General features: G+C 57.4%; 1 protein-coding gene across 2 annotated transcripts in view; it reads right to left on the bottom strand.

Moving 5' to 3' along the window:
* WDR27 (WD repeat domain 27) overlaps positions 1-14,714 on the bottom strand; it is a 182,151-nt gene that overhangs the window by 20,287 nt on the left and 147,150 nt on the right. The window contains exons 24-25 of one of the 2 annotated variants that reach the window (XR_014843096.1): positions 10,247-14,589; positions 1,988-2,939 (exon numbers count right to left, since the gene is read on the bottom strand). The gene's annotated coding sequence lies outside the window, so the exon portion shown is untranslated. Of the gene's footprint in view, positions 1-1,987; positions 2,940-10,246; positions 14,590-14,714 lie in introns of those variants that run through there. The other variant, XR_014843064.1, reaches the window with a different exon arrangement.

Here is a 14,714-nt window from a genome sequence, read left to right as displayed (position 1 = left end):
CTAATCACGTCCATTTAGCTATAAAATTGATGTCTGAATTATCAAAAGGAAAATAAAGGAAACACGCTTTGCCCCCTGAGTATACCAACTGATTTACATGGGAGATGCCCCTGGAGCTGCTGCGGAGAGAGGTGGACCTCAAATCAGTTCTGAAAACAAGTTTTCTCTGGAACTGCATTATCCCGAGGCATCTGTGGACACACTGCTGGGCAAAGCAGACCAGGTGTCCCCGCGGGCTTCCCCATCCCAAAGGTGCCTGCATGCTCTGCCTTCTTTACCTTCAGGATTTTGGATTCCTCGGTTAATTTTGGGATTAGGGACCACCTGCATACGAACCAGGTGGTTATTTGTCACTAGATGGAGGTCTAGGTGTCATCAGACAACAGCAAAGAAAATCAGGAGGAAGTAAGAAGGCATCCAGCGAGCTCGCCACAAGGCAGGGTCCCAGAAGCCATACACGGGGTGACACTCTCCCCACACCCCCGGCCACGCGCCTCCGGGGCCCTCTGGTGGGGCAGCTGAAGCCCGAGGGGCCCCTGGCCCCAGAACCGACGTCTCTTCTCGCTCACGCCCGAGCCCTCTTCGCTCGAGGGCAGATGTCACACAGCGACGAGCCAACGCGGAGGAGCCCAGGTGCGAGCAGCGGGTTTGAGCCCAAAGCAGCGGCACGTGGAGGCGGCGCCGCGCGCGGGGCCTCCCTGGGGAGGCGGGACAGGCGGTCGCCCCACCATGTCGCCCCCACCAAGGAACCGGGCACCTCCCGCGGGCCCGTGACGCGGGGGCGGTCGTGCCTACCCCGCCGCGCGCGCGCGGCTCCATCGAGGCCTGCGGGTCGGCTCCCTCCTCAGCGGCTCCTCCCTCCCCGGGCCGCCCGCCCTCCGCAGCCCTCAGGCCTCCCCACCTTCTCCCTGAGGCCCCGCGCCCTCGCATGCCAGGAGCACAGCCCACCTCCCCGACTCACTGGGCTGCGCGGCCGCGGCCACCTCCGGTGAGCGGAGGATGAGGCGCGATCTGGAAGCAGCACCCGGTCTGCGCGGGCGCCGCAGGCCGGACACGGAGCCCGCCCGGCGCGGCCCCACGTGACCCCGCCCCCACCTCATCTCGCGAGACTGGCCGCCCGCCCGCGCTCGCGCTCTCGGCGGCTCCCCGGCGTGGGTACCCTTACGCGGAGAAGCCTCGGGCGGCCCCGGCTCGGCTGGGAGGCAGGGTCAGCGTGGGCGCCGTGACAGCCCCCGGCCCGCCCCCGGCAGAGCCCGTGAAAGGGCTTGTGTCACCTGTCCTCTGCCCAGCACTGCGTCACCCCCAGACACCGGGAAGTGCGGTGACAGCGCCAGCCCTCCGAGGGGATGGCCAGGGGCGCGGTGGCAGTGGCAGGGAGGCGTGGACGGGGTGGGAAGGGGGAGATGCCAGAGACCCGGTCACCCCGACCTGGGGGACGATAAATGGCTGTTGTCCTTCCAAAGTCTGGACCCTCCTCAGGAGCCACCAAGCTCTAGCCTTCCTTCAAGCGAGGAGCGGGGTCAGGCTGCCTGGCTTCCAGGTTTGCAGGAAGTTGCCTGATGCCAGCGGAAGCAAAGTGGAGGGTGTCCCCCCTTGCCGACCGACGGCCGGGGCCGAAGCCGTCCGTGGGGGACGAGGGCCGCAGTTCAGAGTCGTAGTGAGAGGCCCTCATCCCAAGCCTTGGCGCCGGGATGAGTCTAAGAAGGGCCCGACCCGGGGAAAGGTGCGGCTCGGTGACAAGGAGGAGCGCGGCTCTCCCTTGGCTGGGGGGCGTGTGTGCATCTGCCCTCCGGACCCCGTCTCCTTCGCACAGTTCCCAGGAGGCCAGTGGTGCCCGCAGGTGGTGGAGACCCAGGAAGGCCCGCCCACTAAAGCAGGATCCTCGTTTGCTGAAATGCCAAGGCCTGAATCACACTTGACATCTCTGCAGATACAAAGCAGAAGACTGAGCCATCATCTCAGCGACGACTTAGGGGAAAAATACAAAGTCAGGGTAGCAATTTTTATTTATTTACTTTTTAACTCAATGTTTAGAGTGGGTCCCCGAGGCCTCTTTCTTACGCTGCGTTCTCTCTCCTTTGATGTTTTTTGCACTTTCTCCCATGTGGGCGCAGAAGCTGTGAACCAAACCCAACAATCCACGAAAAGAAGTTTCAGCGGTTTCAGAAGGTCTAGAGATGCACTGGTTATGGAACCGTGATACAGTTCTGGACACTTTCTCGACATCCCTGCCACGGCCCTGAAGCTCTAAAAACGACAAACGGGCAGCGTTTCCCAAACACATGTGATCACAGGGTCCCTCGCCAAAGCACCTCCTGTGGCCTTGGCGCCGCGGGTGCCCGTCACAGAGTCTGAGCTGTCTGGCTGACGGTCCGTCCTTCCCAGTCCGTAGGGTGACCAGGTGACAGAAGAAGCCCTCGGGGAAAGTGAACACGTTTACTGCAAACATTGCCAGTGTCACTGTGGCGCTCAGCCCTCCCATAATTTAGCAAAGGGGGTCATGCCTGGTCACGGGTGCGGGGAGACGGGGACACCAGCGCGAGTCTGCTGTGCTCATCCTGGACGTGAGGAGACAAGGTTCCAGAAAAGCTTTTGCAAATTATTCGAGCTGGTGTGGGAGCTGAGCCACTGTGTGTTACAGTCAAAACCACGCCGGTAGGCCCTCTGGAGAGTGAGAAGTGGCGGGAGAGGGGGTCAGACGTGGACTCGGCACGGGAAGAACGCCAGCCCGCGGGGGTGGCCCGTGCTCCTCCCCGTCCCATTCTCTGGGCCCGGCAGCGGCTTACCGAAGATGCACAACATATGCCTGAAGGCCAGTTCCTACAGCAACAGCCGCCACAGGGACGGGGGCAGCAAACAGCTCGACGCAGCCCAGGAGACACCGACTGACACTTGCACACGAGGCTCCCCACTCGCCTTGGCCACTGAGCCGTCCCCATCTACAACAGTGACCAGAAACGCACTCGGAGAAGTAGAAACGAGCCTCAAGGGCAAAACCGTGAGACCGTGATCAGCTGGGACGGTGTTTCTGGTCGGGGAGAGGCTGTCGCCGTCTCATCGTGGGTGCCCCCCGCCCCCCCAAAACGCGCACTGAAATGCCAGCACGGGGGTGGAATGTCTTAGCAACACACACACCACCAGGTGGGCCTTCGTTTATGTGTTTCCCCCACGTGACTGGGACGTTGCCGGTAGATGTGATGCCACCCCCGAGCCTCTGCCGCCCCTGCGAACCGTGCCAGTCTCGTCTGTGATAGTGCTCTGTCTCGGGGTCTCACGGCCTGCTCCTCCTCTGGGAGCCCTGTCTGCAGCCCAGGGTGTCCATGGCATAGGTGCCCAGGCGGACAGGTCAGGGGCCCCGCGAGTGAGCCTGGAGCAGCGCTTCTGAGCATCACGTGGCCACTGGGCAAAGCGCTGCTGCCCGGCTTCCAGCAGCATCGCAGAATCCCCGGCAGGGGTTGGCACCCTCCTGGTGGAGCTGCTTTGTCCGGGTCGGGGGTCGGGGGGCCCAGCATTGCTGTGGTTTAGACAGCAAGCAGACCCGTGGGAAGCAAGGATCAGGTAAAGGACCTGAAGGCACCCAGGCCAGCCTTCCCAGCGAGAGGCCGACACCACTCTTGCCCTCTGGCTGGAGGCCACCCACCCGGCCAACAGTGCAGACCCCGCCTGCCTCGCCTCATCTCTGCTCCCACCTTGGGAGGCCACTGGCTGATGAGCAGGGGCCGGGGACATAGGAGGCGTCTCAGCCCCTGGCATCCAGCACAGGCCCCTGGGGACCCCCCAGTTCTCTGCTGCCTGTGGGCTCAGGGTGAGGAGTGAGTGCGCACTTAGAAGAGGGCTGAAGGCACCAGCATATACAGACACCGTGCCCCCCGGGCTTGGCTGGGGCTGGGATGACTGGAAACTGCCAAAGCAGGGCCCGCACAGCGGCCAGAGCTCTGGGGTCCGCTTCTCAGGCTTCCTAGTGGTGCCGATTTTGCCTCAAGCCTGAATAAAGGGAAACCCTCAAACGAGGCAGCAGTGAGCCCACAGCTCCCCTCTGCTGCCGGAAAATCCCTCGCAAATGCTTTCTAGAGACTTTTCTGGGGCCCCAGCCCTAGGTGCAGCCTGTCCGGATCCCACTTCCAGCTCTCGGGCCACAGGCCCCTTCCCTGGGGTCTGTAGAACGGGGTTAATGACAGGTGGGGGGGTTGGGGGGAACGCCTGAACGGGGTCATCGGTGGACAGAGGCTCCCTTTAAATGGTCCCCGTCACCCACCAGCACGACACAGTGTTAGACGCTGGCGTCATTCCAAACAGAAATTTAAAAGCAAGATCAGTCATCACCACAGAGCCTTCCCTGTGCCGCGTCTGAGCTCCTGGCCGAGATGGGTGGTGCCGCGCAGCTCCCGGGCCAGTGCCCGCACCTGCCCTGGGGTACCGTCCGGCCTCGCACAGTGAGGGCTGGCCCGGCGCCTCCGGCTGCAGCTGGCGGTGGGCTGTGGATGCATGCGGCCCCCCGGGGCCCGTGCTGTCCAGCTGTAGCAGATGACGGCTGAACCCCTGACCTGGGCTGGGCAAATGGAAAGTTTAATTTCCATGAACTCGTGAGCCCCTGAGTCCCCGCAGGCAGGGGCAAGTGGAGGGAGAAGGCAGCGGGGTGGGGGCCCTGCTCCCTCTGCCACCCTGGCTACCCCCCAAATCTTTCGCTTCTGGGGCTTCCCAACCAGGTGTGATTCATTTAAGAGCTGGCTCTATCACAGAAAGCACGCGGGGTCTGAAGACCAGGGAGCGGGCGTCTCCTGTGTGCGCGATGGCTCTGGGGCACCAGGGCCGGCCTGTGCGAGTGTCCCGCGCCGTCCAAGAGTCCCACAGCGGACAACCCGGCGACCGGGCGTGAGGCTCGGGGAAACTGGGGAATGCGGGAGCATCGACGTGGGCGAGGCCAGCAAAAGCTCACGCCTCCTGACTTCACGTAACCGCGAAAGAAGGAAAAACCCGCCAGAGAACAGGAAGGAGACCCTTAAACGCTGAGTCTGAACGGCATTCCGACAACAAGCACTTCACGCGCTACACGTCCGCTTCGGTGCGCGCACAGGGTCTGTCTTTCACATCAGGCTTCGCACGTAAACTGGCTGCGAGAATCTCTTGACTCAGAATTTTTACTGAATCGTTCTGGCGATAACCACTGTTCATTAAGAAACAATAGTCTTTGTTCTCGTGAGCAGGGAAGCTTCCCGTGATTGACTGAATGTCTCGTTTTGCCATTAGACAAAACTGGAAATACCAATCTCATTAAAATCACCTTCAGGAGTTCTCGTCGTGGCTCAGCGGTTAACCAACCCCCTGGGATTCATGAGGACGTGGGTTCGATCCCTCAGTGGGCTAAGGATCCGGCGTTGCTGTGAGCTGTGGTGTCCATCGCAGACCTGGCGCAGATCTGCCGTGGCTGGGGCTGTGGCGAGGGCCGGCAGCTACCGCTCCGCTTTGACCCCCAGTCTGGGGACCTCCGTATGCCGTGGGTGTGGCCCTAAAAAGGAAAAAAAAAATCTGCTTCAAATGAGTGAGCATTTCGGAAGCCGGCTCCACTGTCTCTCGTTGACACAGGCGGTTGAAGGTCATGTTGGCGACGCCAGAGGGTGTCTAATTCAGCGGGACTTTAAAACTCAGGTATTTCAAAAGAATGAAACTCTTCCCCGAGAATATGCAGATGGCCCTCTGCTAATTTGTTCTTTAAGATTCAAACTATAGCGCTAACTACACCGGGCTGCAAACTGTCTTTCGCTTCACTTCCAAGGCTGGACGTCTGCTCTACAGCTGGGCGCTCTTCGCACGCGTCAGTGCAGTTCAGTGTGCACTTTTGTCCTCAGATGTATCAGTTAAGTCAACGGTTTTTGTAAGACAATACTATCATGCACAGATCTGCTCCTCAGACGGGAGGCCCGCGAGGGGCATGGGTCCTTGCTTCTCAGGGTCGTGCTGCCTCTGGTTACCCCCGGGTTCCATAGCAGGGGCGCAGATACCAAATAGCTGGCGCCCTGTATCGTAGGGCCTCTTGGACGTCATCAAGGGGCCTCTGTCATGATGTTAAAACCTATGCTGCTAAAGCCTGACGTGGAGGAACTAATGTTAAGGCAAAGAGCACTCGGGCCGGGCCTTGCCTCGGTAGGTAGGGAGGCAGTTTCTCCCGTGGGATTGTCTGGGGTTTACAGACGAGGCGATGAAATCCAGAGATGCTCTCGAGACGAGAGCTATGCGTGTCCCAGGGGGACAAAGGGAGAACAGCCTCCTCTTTGAGCAAACTTGAGCCGGGCTGCTCTGCGTGCTCCACCCGAGAGGCTTCAAGCTCACCTGCTGCTCTGCCCAGGGTTCGAAACCAGTCCAGCTAAGTCAGTGGAGCAAGACCCCGCCCCTCCCGCTCCTGATATCTGTGTTCCCAGGTCGGCCTCCAGCAAGAAACTTGCGAAGTGGTTTAGCCAGAACGCCCCGCCCTTGAGGTCTCTTCTTGGTAATTTTTCCATCCACCGGCGCCTCCCGCCCCCGTTCCCACTCCTTAGCTAAAGATCCCCGCCTGCCCGCGCTATTCCTGGAGTTGAGCCCAGGTCCCTACTGAGGTCTCGCTCTCCTACTGCAGTAGCTCAGATAAAATCTGTCTTGCCATTTTAGCAAACATGCAGTGCATAATATATACATTTTGTGCAACATTCCCCTGATGTGTTCAAAGGTCACGTATGACTTGGTGGGGCAGCCATCAATTCTTACTTTCATTTTCTTGAGGCCAGCTAGATATTCCCACCTGTCAACGCTGCGAGCAATTCAAACTGACGTCCGGAGCTGGCCTCATTACCTGTCACCTGCAGCCGGCTTGTGTCGAGGTCCGTTTCCAACAGGAGCCACATCATCCACACATGCACCAAGCCAGAGGCCTCAGAACCCTCTCGGGACCGCGTGCGAGGCCTCTTCTCCATGTTGTCCACTTGCCAGTAAACAAATTTACTTCCAGAGATGAGTTACAAGATTTTCAAACTTAATTTAAGAAGCTAGAGAGGAGCTCATCCGTTGAGCAGCTGTTAGAACACCTCCCACAGTTGCAGTCGTCCTGGTTGGGCTCAGTGGGGCGAGGAGAACAGAGCAGATGCTGCTTTTGTTCTCTGGAAAGGCACACCTCTGATGGCATGGAGACAGCACTGATCCAGAGACTGCGAAGCCCATGGCTCTCATTGTAGGCGGAGGATTCTGCATTTAACCATCAGGAATTGCTCATCGCCCCAGTCGGATCCCCGGAGAGAAATTCTTGGAAGAACGTAATTTGCCCCGAAGGCAGTGCCAGAGCAAGCGCTGGATGAATATCAAAAGCAGTGTTTGAAACAGACGAGGTCGACAGAAACCCCACCTGTGTCTCTCTGGGCGCCGGTCCTGTGGGTGCAGTGAGAGGAGACGGGAGGCTCTGAACCAAGACTTTGTTCTGGAAGCCCCAGGAGTCAAGGAGGCACTGTTTTTTAATCACAGAGCGAAGCTCTTTATATCAAAGTACACTCCTGTAGCTCTAATTGCCACGCTACAAGTATTGTCTAAATGAAGAATTAGTAAAATCCAAGCCATTGCTTGCCCATCCAGTTTCAGCTTTATGAGAAGAAATGGAATCTGGAGACCACTCTGGGCTTTCAGAGATGCCTGATTGCTTAGGGAAGTTTAATCAAAAGTTTTCTTTCATTTAATGTTTCACTTTTTATTTAACTTATTTATTTATTTGTTTGTTTGTTTATTGTCTTTTTGCCTTTTCTAGGGCTGCTCCTTCAGCATATGGAGGTTCCCAGGCTAGGGGTCTAATTGGAGCTGTAGCCGCCGGCCTACGCCAGAGCCACAGCACCTCGGGATCTGAGCCGCATCTGAGACCTACACCACAGCTCACGGCAACACCAGATCCTTAACCCACTGAGTGAGGCCAGGGATCGAACCCACAACCTCATGGTTCCTAGCCGGATTTGTTAACCACTGCACCTTGACGGGAACTCCTCATCAAATATTTTTAAGAAAATGAACAAATTAAGAAAAAACCCACAGCATTTTGTGAGGGATGCTAACTTTGCAGATTCGTTTATGATAGTATTGTCGCAGATCCTGGGCCCCAAACCTCCAGGCTTTTGCTGAGCCTCCCACAGGAAGAGGTGAATTGGGCAGGTCCTGGGATGTGCCTTGGAATTCGGACGGGCGTGCCGCTGGCCGAGGCCACCGAGTTTGCCGGGCACCCCGCGCTTTTGCCCTCAGCCAGGGAAGAGCGTTCCAGGCGGCTGTGGGTCCCACAGGAGGGGACCCTGCCTGCTCCTACCTGCCCGTAGCACGGAGCCCGCGGTGGGGATGGTTCTGCAGGGTTATCATAGTGAACCCTCGCGCCAGCACTGGCTCCCTTCCAAAATTTCTTCCGCCTTCTCTATTTCCTTATGATTCACAACCAATACCAAAATCATCACGTGCTCGAAGTCTGAATTTTTCAATGAACCACCTGTCCTGTGACGAGTCGACCACCTGCCCGTGCCTGTGGTTCACGCTGTCTCCAAGGCTGACAGGGCTCCTCCAACCCCGGTTCCATGGTGCTCTGGGTGCTCAAAGTCTGGGGCCAGGACGCTGCTGCGCAGAACGTGGCCACACAGCATGGACACCCCCTGCGCAGGCTAAACACCCAGCTGAACTGCATCCGGCACTGATGACTGTGCTCTGAGATCCATTCACTTGCACCACGTAAGAGCCGTCCATGCAGAGGGCTCCTCTGTTTGCACCCCCTGAATGCGCCGATGTCAAGCATGTTTGTCTCAAATGAAGGGAGAGAGATCTGGTGCAGACTGGAGGCAGTTCCTGAGAAACCACGGAACAGTGCCGTCTGTGAGGGCAGGAGACACGCAAGCAGTGAGGCAGCTTTCTGAGCTGCAGCACAGCAGACGCGACGGCGCGGGCGGGGAGAAGATGCGCATTTAGGCGACGCGGAAACCAAGGGCCTCCGGGTGGTGCTGACTCCCGGGCCGGCCGCACCGGGCGGGCCTGCGGTTCTGAAGGGGCTGCGAGAGAGGCGCGCCCACCCGGCCTCGGCCCCGCTGCCCTCACCTGAGAGGCGGTCCGCCGTGAGCATCCAGGGCTGGAGAGGTTCAACAGTCCGGCCAGGGGGGGCAGCAAGTTTTCCTGCTCAGAAAGTGCAGGCAGAAGGGTGGCCTCCAACTGGGGCACCTTCCTGGCCGGCCGAGAAGGCGCTGCACCCACGGCTCGTCCACAACAACCGTGTAAACACACCCAACTAAAGGGCGGGGATGTGGCTGGAGGGCCGTGTGCACACCGCCAGCCGCAGTGACATGGAGCCACGGAGAGCGAAGGTGACGAGGGCAGCACCACAGCCACGAAGCTTAGGTGGTGTCTGAATATTGGGAGCAGAACACGCCTCACCGTTTTGAACGCCCCTTTGCATCATTCGTTCGGTGCATCGTCGCCTCTTCCCACTCGTCCGGAATGCTCACCCACCCAAATCCACTTTTCCATTTAGCCCTGGCGGAATGAGGGCTCTGGTGTCTGAGCGGTGGTCTGTCAGGTGGCGAAAACATCCTTATGAAGCCCCCCGCCCCCCGTGACAAGTTGTGGTCATCGCTCTGCAGGAATGAGCACAACTGTCCCCAGGGAGAAGCGCCCACAGCGATGGAGCGGCCCATCTGCCAGCAGACGCCACCTCCAGGCCGACCTCCAGGCTGACCGGAGGGCCAGCTCCACGGCTCTCCCGCACTGCGACTCCCGGGTCCCACACAAGCTCTGAGTGCCGGGCAGCCAGAGGATGGAACAGTGCGGAAGCTGGACCCGCGTAGACCGCTGAGCCGCCGCACACGCTCGCCCAGCCGCTGCCGGAACTGGCACACGCGTTCGTGTCTGTCTTTTAAGAAGCGTTTTCTGGAGACGTTTTGTGAACAGTTAAGAAACATTTTACGGGAGTTCCCCTTGTGGCGCAGTGGTTAACGAATCCGACTAGGAACCATGAGGTTGCGGGTTCGGTCCCTGCCCTTGCTCAGTGGGTTAACGATCCGGCATTGCCGTGAGCTGTGGTGTGGGTTGCAGACGCGGCTCGGATCCTGCGTTGCTGTGGCTCTGGCGTAGGCCGGTGGCTACAGCTCCGATTCGACCCCTAGCCTGGGAATCTCCATGTGCCGCGGGAGCGGCCCAAGAAATAGCAACAACAACAACAACAAAAAGACAAAAGACAAAAAAAAAAAAAGAAACATTTTACGCATTTACGTACAGTGGCAGGTTCTGACAAATGCATTCACTCAAGGAAGCCCCACGGCGCCAGGGCGAGTCTGCCATCTCGGAAGGTGGCCCCTGTCCGCGGCCAGCTGTTTATGGTGTCATGGGTTTGTGTGAATTACCCTGGCACTGCTGTATTTGAGGATGTTCTGGTTTCCATCTGGCTTCTTTCCCTCAGCCTAGAAGTCTGAGATCCCTTCGCACTGCTGTGTATCAGAAGGGCCCCTTTATCGGTGCCAAGGGGCCCTGCGTGCCCACTCCATCCATGTGCCCGGGGAGGGACCTCGGGGCTGCTGCGGCTCTTGGTACAGTGACTGAGCTCCGTGAACGTCCTCAGACCAGGAGGACACTGACCGTTGTGGACACACGTTTTCTTTCTCCGCAAAGTCCAGACACGGGGGGATGACGTCTGACTTTTGGAGAAAGAGTAAACCCAATTCCAGACTCCTGCGCTTTCGAATCTATCGGCTGTAACTTTCCAGAGTCGGGATGATCAAGCGCTGGGCAACAGGTGCATGGTTGATTTCTGAGTTACTTGCATTCTGATCAGTGTGTGCCAGTGTCTCGTTGTCTCTTCGATTTGCGTGTCCCTGATAACCAATGACACTGAGCGATTTTCCCTTTCACATTGCCATTCGCGTGTCTTCCTTCGCGAGGTGCCTGTTCAAGTATTCTGCCCATTTGCGGTTGTTTGTCTTTTATCATAAATGATGGTAGTTCTTTGTATTATTAGCCTTTCGTCCGGCACATCAGCCTATAAACACCCCCCCCATTCTATAGCTCGCGCTTATTGATGTTCCTGATGTTATCTTTTGAAGAGCAAAATATTTTTTCTCCATTCGGAGAGGAAAATGGTTGACTTAGTTATCCCCCCGGCTTTTTAAAGTATAGTTTCCTTTAAGACAACTACGGCAAGCTGCATGGATGCACGTTCCACACCTTCGAAAGAAACACGCTACTTCATTTTGCGGTAGACGCCAGGTCGTTTTGCTTTCGCTTAGGAAGGCTTGTATTTTCTCATCTTCTCCTCCATCTGGGAGGTAGTTAAGTCACCCAGGGCTTGTTCATCACGGGCGGAACGTGATTTGACGTGCCGGGTGCTTCTTCACAGCATCACGAGCGTGGCTCTCGGGTCCACCAGCAAAGTTGCAGTCCCTTCGTGGAAAGTTGAGCGTTTTCTTGGTGACTGGCAAATATCGGTAAATTCCAGAAGCGGGGTCCTTTCTGGATAACAGAAGACGGTTGGACCTTCTGTGGACACTGCTCGCTACATAAAGAAGAGGCTGCAGCAGGAGGGCCAAACGTGCAAGACAGAGGCGGGAGGCAGTTGAGTGTCTGGGCCAGAAAGGAGACTTTCCAGGAAGATGCTGGGACTGCGGCCTGATGGGAACCTGGGAGCCCCCGCCCCGACCCCTCGAAAAACGGTGAAACGTCAGAGACCGGGGAGCAAGCCCTGCCAGCAGGCGTGGCGGCAACTGAGGTGGCGCTGAACCGTCGGAGCCCGAGGAGTCGCCTTTACCGAGGCTTGCCTTTCGGGGGGGCGGGGGGGGGAGGCGGTACGGCCGGCACATGTGCCCTGTTAGATTTTTGTAATTTTCCTTTCCTTCCTGCCAATAGCTTGTTTTGTTATCCAGATGGGCGACTGCACATTTAGTACACACTGATTCAGCCTGGAGCTTCTCTCCATGACAGCTGCTACTGCAACTCAAATGACATGTGATGGCCGTCACTGGCCTGAGGCCGCTGGCCTGCATCAGGCCTGCATGGTGGCATCAGAGCAACGCAGGCTGAGGGCACCCTAGCCGCGTGGCTGGCCAGGACGGAAGTCACCAAAGTGCCTCCTGAAGACGTGAGCAGAGGGACAGAGGGCTGGTGGCCTGGGGGCGAGAGCAGTAATCCAGCACCATAGCGGAAGGAACGTCCTCTCTGGCCCTGCTGAGGGCAACATCATGGGTGGGCTGTGTCCACGGGCCCGGACCCTGTAGGACAACCCCTTTTCCAGGACTCAGAGGGGATGAGAGCATTTCCACAGAGACTAGAAATCTGCTACGGACGCAGCTTCAGAAGATCCACGTCCATGTCACATGCTGCCAAAGGGGTGGGGGCTAGGATGCTTCCCTCGCCTCCGCCGAGCTGCCCCAGGGTCACGTCGGAGACCGGCGGCCTCGCTGGGCCCGTCTCCGCTCCGTCGGCAGCTGCCCCGCTGCCCGCCTTGCCCGCCCGCACGCTCCCCAAGGCCTCCCGGAGGCACCCGGTGCTCCCACGCACCTGTTTTCCTGCCGTCAACTTCAAGGTCACGGCCAACGTCAACGTGTAGCTTCTCTTCAATATCAGTCACTCTCTTTCCAGTCACGTCTTCTGCAGCCTTTGTCTACTCATTGTGCGCCACATCCCAGGGAGAGACAGGCCTTAAACAGCCTCGGTTCACTTGTTGACCCTCTGCTGGGAGCCCAAAGGACCACACACGAATGACAAGGACGTGGGGTCAGCGGACGTGACGTACTCTCCTAGCTCGAGGGCTCCCCAGGCGGACTCACCCAAGGGACCCAGATTCTAAATGGCCACACAGGCAGCTACAGCCCTGAGAAGACGCCAGAAAAACCCAGAATCTGCGTGCGCTCGTGCTCCCGACCCCTGTTCAATCACGAACCATCTCTTGTGTTGGTGGCTCAGTGCGCGTCGTACGTGTGCTCAGAGTGCCGTGAAGCTGCAAACAGCAGTAAAACTCACACTCGGGAACATACAGAACAAACAAGTCGAATAAATTCGTCCTAAAACGAAAGCCTGAAACAAAGCTGGCACTAAGCACGTTTTTTCGGTCAGAAAGAGGACGGGACCAAGTGAGAGAGGAAAGAACGGACGGCAGGAGGCAGGTTCTCTGTCTGTGTTTATACGTTACCGCTCCCTCTTTTGAAAAACAGATGCGGTTGATTGAGCCCCGTGAAGCTGCCACTGTGTGAGTCAAAAAGGTTGGACACTGGTAAAAGAACGCGCTTCAGGTGGGTAGCGTCGGCACAGAGACACCTGCTAGACATCTGGAACAGCGACCCTTTCGCGGGCCGAGGTGTCTGCTCCCGACTCCAACCCCGCTTTCCAGCTGAGGTGTCTGCGGGTGTTGGCGTGTATTCCTCAAACTTCATCCTTCGCTCTGCTTATCAGTCAGCCGTTTACAAAACGCTCATAACAGCACCTTTACTGTGAAAACACCCAGACACCTTCCTTCCAGAGTCCAAAATACAAAGTCAGTTCTGCCGCTGTGAAGGAATGCACTCCCACATCTGAAAAGAATGCCTTTGAACCGAATGTCAAAAACGAACAGAAGATGTTTATTCCCGACTTGGTTGAGGCCGCCTCCTCTGCGGTGAAGCGTGGGTGGACCACGGCCACATTCTTGCTTTGTTGTTTAGAAAAACACGATGTGCCAAAAGTTGTGCAAACCTATGACATATGCCACACAACATGACTCGTTTTATCATTCAAGTGCCAAAAAGGAATCTTAATAGCTGTTGTGTGCTGGCTCCGGCCTGTCAATAACCAGCCCTTGCGGTTCTTATTATGATGGCAAGACACCCCTCCGCACTATCGGGAAACTTAAAAAAATAAAGGTGCAGCACTTACAGGGCCTGGGAACTGCACAGCACACCTGAGGCCACACTGAGAGATCCGGGCGGGAGAGAGACAGAGGGCGGGAGGGCGGGGGAGAAGGAGGCTGTGAGCCCAGGCCTGGCTTCTACTCCTGCTGGGGCCTAGCACGGGGTTGAGGGTTTTCCTAGGCTCCCTCTTTACCGGTGAATTTAAAACACGAGAGCAGGTACTGAAAGCACAGGAAGAGAAAATAAGCAAGTGGCTCAAATGGTCGCTCACTGAAACCCAACGTGATCTTCAAGCAAAGGTGCTGGGGACCCAGGGGTCTCTGCGGGCAAAACTGCAGCTGACGTTCGAAGTCAGGGGTGGGCTCACGGCATCGCAGAAGGCACATGTCCAAAGAGTACTCTCATCCAAACCCTGCAACAGTTACACAGGCAAGAGTCTGAAATGCAGTCCGCATCCACTGTCCCCAACTTAAAGCATCCCACAGCAAAAAACGCAAGTCAGTTTCCTTGGGAGCCTGAGGAATCCGGTCAACGATTTGGGGGACACTGGAGAAGACGAGCATCCTTGCCACCTGTGTAAAGAGGTTCGAACCGGTCCTCTGTCACCTTGAACCTTCCTCCCGCCGAGAGCAGGTCAGTTTCATCGGAGGCGGTCTCATTCCAGGAGGCGGTGATGCAGGTGGGTTCCCCACGCCAGACTACATGGCGCACATGTTTGCATCAGGCTTTTAAATCAGCAGTGTTTCTATGGAAAGAAAGGAAAACAACAGTTAGTGACAGGAGCAGAAAAATCCCAGTTTCTGAGTTTGGAAGGCAGCCAGTCAGGCTTTCTAGATGCTGGGCATCTTCAGATGGAATCAGGGCAGGCAG

The sequence above is a fragment of the Sus scrofa genome, chromosome 1, assembly GCF_054392235.1.
Source record: "Sus scrofa isolate SSC_HxYL_T2T_F1_AM1 chromosome 1, Sscrofa_HxYL_maternal_Yorkshire_Landrace_v2.0, whole genome shotgun sequence".
Classification (NCBI taxonomy): Eukaryota; Metazoa; Chordata; class Mammalia; order Artiodactyla; family Suidae; genus Sus; species Sus scrofa.
The sequence above is the reverse complement of the archived record's forward strand: the minus strand, read 5'-3'. Positions and strand labels throughout refer to the sequence as shown.